This window comes from Sapajus apella, unplaced genomic scaffold (genome assembly GCF_009761245.1).
Source record: "Sapajus apella isolate SASKATOON/1434 unplaced genomic scaffold, GSC_monkey_1.0 scaffold4, whole genome shotgun sequence".
In the NCBI taxonomy this organism is placed as follows: Eukaryota; Metazoa; Chordata; class Mammalia; order Primates; family Cebidae; genus Sapajus; species Sapajus apella.
Window position 1 is genome coordinate 45,878,440 of NW_022436944.1, and position 5,000 is coordinate 45,883,439.

Genomic DNA, 5,000 nt, shown 5'->3' on the forward strand with positions numbered 1-5,000 from the left:
AAAAAAAAAAAAAAAAAAAAAAAAATTGTCAATCTATTAGACTCCTTCTGAAATATATATTTTTCAAAGTGCCTGCTTACCCTTCAATATACTGAGTTGTCTTTTAAAAGATTATTTGTAGGTGCTGTTTATGTATTAGGCTGGTAGAAAATTGGTTGCGGTTTTGCCATTAAAAATAATGGCAAAAACCGCAATCGCTTTTGCACCAACCTAATATTATGTATATTGACCTTAGGTTACCCTTATTGCAGCCATTTCCTTCCAGTTTTCTTGTTATCTTTTTTTTTTTTTTGGAGATGGAGTCTCGCTCTGTGCCAGACTGAAGTACAGTGGTGCGATCTCGGATCACTGCAACCTCCACCTCCCGGGTTGAAGTGATTCTCCCACCTCAGCCTCCTTAGTAGCTGGGACTACAGGCGCCTGCCACTACGCCTGGCTAATTTTTTGTGTTTTTAGTAGGGAAAGAGTTTCACCGTGTTAGCCAGGATGATCTCAATCTCTTGACCTCGTGATCCACCTGCTTTGTCCTCCCAAAGTGCTGGGGTTACAGGCATGAGCCACCGCGCCCGGCCTCCTGTTATCTTTTAACATTTCATTTTTATGTAGCCACACTTTTTTTTTTGGTTTCATGGCTTGTGTAAAATGTTTTAATTCTGGGTTTCATTTCTTAAAAAAGCCTTCCACATCGCCAGGTGCTGCTGACAAATGAAATTCTCAATCTAACTATAACCACCATGTGGAACCTATGGCTATATGTTTATGCCTCCAGCAACTTCTGCTCCAGGTAAGCAGATCTTAGCTATGAGTCTCTGGATGTACTTGTCTCTCTAGATTTCGGGGCAGCTATTTGCCCTGCTACCTGAGTCTCTAATAGGTCCAACTAAAGTCATGGATTTTCAGTTTGTTCAGCTTTTTGTTATTGCAAGATAGGAGTAATGACTTCTACTCTTTCTATATATCAGAGCTGAAACTAAAAGCTATTCTTATTTAGGTGCTGAATGATTTTACATAAATGCAATTTAGTAAGAAAAGGAATCCTGAATAAGAAACAGGTCATGAGGGGTGGCATATCAATAATTAATCGTGGATATGCAAAGTTGGAAAGAGCTTTTAGACAACCAAGGGAAGATCTCAAGCAAGTAATTAAAGCGATTTAATACGTATGTGTGTGTACGTGTCTGTGTGTATAAACACACACACACAGGTGTATATCTACACGTGTGTACGTGTGTGTGTGATAAAGAGTCAGGGAAGGGGTTTGGCTGGAGATAAAATTTTCTTTTCTTGTTTTCAGGTATTTTTTCAAAACTTGGCAAGAATGAGAATTTGAAAAAATGTCTGAGTTTGCATAAGTATGGTATTTATGGTCTCTGGTGGTTTTCTGACACACCCAGCTAAAGCCTTTAGCACAGCCCTTAAGAGTCTAAATGATTTGGTACATGCCATTGCCCGACCTCCATTTCTACCCTTATCCCCTTGTTCACTGAGTTTAAGTCACATTGACCTCTTTGCACTTTCTTCAGTAAACAAGGTTTGCTCCTGCCCTTATAGATTTTGCCCTTACTTTTTCCTCTGCCTATAACAGCTTTTCTTTCCTCTATAACAATTTTCCTATAATGATCTTTCTTTAGGACTCAAAAATCATCTACTCAATGATGCCTTACCTAAAATTGATACCTAAAATGCAACCACCTGTCTTGACACCTCATATTCTTCTTCTCCTTAGCATGTGTCGCTATGTTGCATTCTCTATCTGAAATATATTGCTTATCCCCAATTTCTTCCATGAGATTGTAAGCTCCACAGGGAAAGAAACTACTTGTTTGCTTCACTGTATACGGGTTTAGGTCTATATTATAAAGGTAAAAAGAAATAAGCAAAAGTAATTTTAATAATATACTGTGTTTAACCAATTACATTTTTATTTCAACATGCAATCTCTACAAAATTATTAATGAGATAATTTACATTAATTTTTATGTCTTAAGTCTTCAAAGTCTGTGATGCATTTACATTCCCAGAACACCTTCATTTGGATAAGCCACATTTCAAGTGCTCAGTAATCACAGGAGGCTTATACAGTAGAGGCTACTGTTCGGACAGTGCTATGTGGCTGTGTGCTATGTGCCACTCTAGGATTGGGAAACTTTTCTTAGGAGAAGTGAGGTATTACTAAAGGGCTTTAATTGGAGTTTAGGAGTGACATGATTACTTTTGCATTAACACGAATCACTGTGGCAGTGGAGTAGACAGTGAACTGGAGGGAATAAAGAGTTTATTTTATTTACGGAAATTAGTTTAGGCAGTTAAGAGACAGGTTTGCTGAGAAAAAAACATAGGCACTTGAACTAGAGTGCTGGCAGTAGGGAAAGATAGAAGAGAAAAGTATCAGAAGACATGTAGCCAGTAAACTCCAGGAGCCTTGACAATAACTGGATTCAAAATAGGCAAAAGAAGTTTATAAGTCAGATAATAATTTGATTATAGTAATTGTCACTTAAAAGACAGAGAACAGGTTTTATTGAAATATTATTTTGAAGAATGCCACCTTTATTTCCAGATATGGGTTCTGACTTGTGTGGAGTTGTGGGAATACGTTGGCTATGCAGAACTTTTGGTTTCTAATGGCCAAATCTAAACGGCTGCAGTTGCCAGCAGATGCAGAATAAGGAGTCTCCAGCTCATGTTCTCTGACGCAAACAATGGTCTGGCAGCTGTGCATGAACAAAAGTGCCTTTGTGGGAGCTTTGGGATCCAGGAAAGAGGTCATAAAACCCTGGTGAAGCCGAAGATGGAGGAGAGCTGCTCTGAGAAGGCAAGCACATGTCCCAGGGACAGGCTCACCGAGCACAGTTCTAGCTACAGACCCAAAGCAGCCCCCTCCCTCTGTGGATGTGGCTCTAGCCCTGCTTGGCTGCAGTTTTGCAACTAGCCCTATCCAACAAGAGACGTGGGAGGATCCACACCAATTGGTGCCTCTGGTAACAGGACTACTGGCCACAGATCTGACTGTGCATCCTCAAATGGCCCTGTGACTTGGCTTCAACCCTGCTCTACCCCCAGTCTGGAGTCAGTGCTGCTTTCAGAGGGATCATGTGAAACACACATTGTCCATGCCCCAGGTTATAGATCTACCAACCTTGGTCCCTTCTATGGCTCTTACAGAGTCCATGTGACCCATGGCTCCTGCCCTGCTCTCAGTCTTGCCCACTCAAAGACCAATTAATGTCTGTCCATGTCCCTGGGAGCAGTCCTGCTGCCTCAGTCCCTGCTGTGGACCCTAAGTCAGTCCTGGCTAACGACCCTGAAGCAGCCTGGAGACTCAGTTCCAGCCTCCTTCTGTCATGGTCCCAGAGTAATCTTGCCTGCTCACAGAATTGGTGGCATACATACCCCTCATGGTAGGCCCACTGACCTTGAGCCTGACTGTGAACCTTGCTGCAGTCCTGTGAGCTGACTCCAGCACTGCTCTACCATGGTACTAAGGGAAGTCCTTCCTGCTTAGAGACCTAACAAGGGCCCTGATAGAAGAATGTTTTGTCAAAGACAAGTGGAACTGTTGGAGCCATATGCTTAGCAAGTATTCTCTGATAGCAGACCCACTCTCTGCAGACTCAACTGCAGAAACAGAAGCAGCCCCATGACCAGGCTCTAGCCCTGTTCAACTGTGGTTCTGGAGGTGGTTCCATCCATCTGGGGATCTACAAGGAACCATGCTTGTCTACACCCCTGGTAACAGGACTGCCAGTGATGGAACTAACTGTAGACCAGGCCACAGCCATGTGACCTAGTTCTAGCCCCACTTGACTGTGACTCAAAAGGCAGCTCCACCAGTCTGAGAAGGAGGCAGGAGAAGGTCTTTACCTGCTGAAAGCAGTCTGTGAAAACAAGAAGTGGTGTTTGCTCCTTCAAGGGATCAGATATCAATACAAAGCTATGTGAAACATGAAGAGCCAGGCAGACATGACACCACTGAAGGAAATTAATAAAGCTTCAGTAACCAAGCACCAAAAAGTATAGATCTATGAATTTCTTGAGAAAAAATTGAAAATAATTGTCTTACAGAAGCACAGTGAACTACAAGTTCAACAGACAGCTAAATCAATATCTCAGGAAAACAGTACATGAACAAAACGAGAGGTTTAACAAAGACATAAAAATCATAAAAAAGAATGAAAGAAATTCTGGAGCTGAAGAATACAACAAATAAAATAAAACATGCAATAGAGAGCTTCAACAGCAGATTAGATCAAGCAGAAGAAATAATCTGTGGCCTCAGAGGCAAGTCATTTGAAATTATCCAGTCACAGCAGAAAACAGAAAAAAAAAAAAAAGAAATGAAAAAAGAATGAGAAAGGCTACAGAATTTATGAGGCACCTTTAAGCTAGTCTGCTTGTATGTTATGTAAGCCTCAAAAGGAAAAGTGCAAGAGAAAGGAGCAAAAAGCTTATTTAAAGAATAAATGACTGAAAACTCCCCAAATCTGGAGAAGAAAATAAACATCCAGATTCAATAAATTATAAATTCCATATACGTTGAACATAAAAAGGCCTATGCTGAAATACATCGCTTTATAAATTGTCATAAGTCAAAAATAGAGAATTTTGAAAGCAGCAAGAGAAAAAGGACATGGCAGGAACCAACTGCAGACCAGGCCATAGCATGTGACCCACTTCTAGACCCACTTGACTGTGATCCAAGAGGCAGTCCCATTAATCTGAGAATGAAACAAGAGAAGGTTTTTACCTGCTGAAAGCAGTCTATAAAAATAAGAAGAGGTTTTATAGACATAAGTGGGAACTTCTGAGAAATCAGCAGATTTCTCAAAATAAGCCTTGCAGACCAGGAGAGAGTAGGATAGATATATATTGAAAGTACTGAAAGAAAAAAAAATCCTGCTAATCAAGAGTACTATACCCAGCAAAATTATTTTTTCAAAATGAAAAAGAGAGAAAGTCTTTTCCAGACAAAGAAAAACAGAAGGACTTCATCACCATCA

General features: G+C 40.7%; 1 long non-coding RNA gene across 1 annotated transcript in view; it reads left to right on the forward strand.

Moving 5' to 3' along the window:
• Positions 1 to 2,815, forward strand: part of LOC116542855 — a 19,517-nt gene extending 16,702 nt beyond the window's left edge. Inside the window, exons 3-4 of the long non-coding RNA XR_004265381.1 lie at positions 693 to 784; positions 2,561 to 2,815. This is a non-coding gene — a long non-coding RNA (uncharacterized LOC116542855). The remainder of the gene's footprint in view (positions 1 to 692; positions 785 to 2,560) is intronic.
• The last annotated feature ends 2,185 nt before the right edge of the window (positions 2,816 to 5,000 follow it).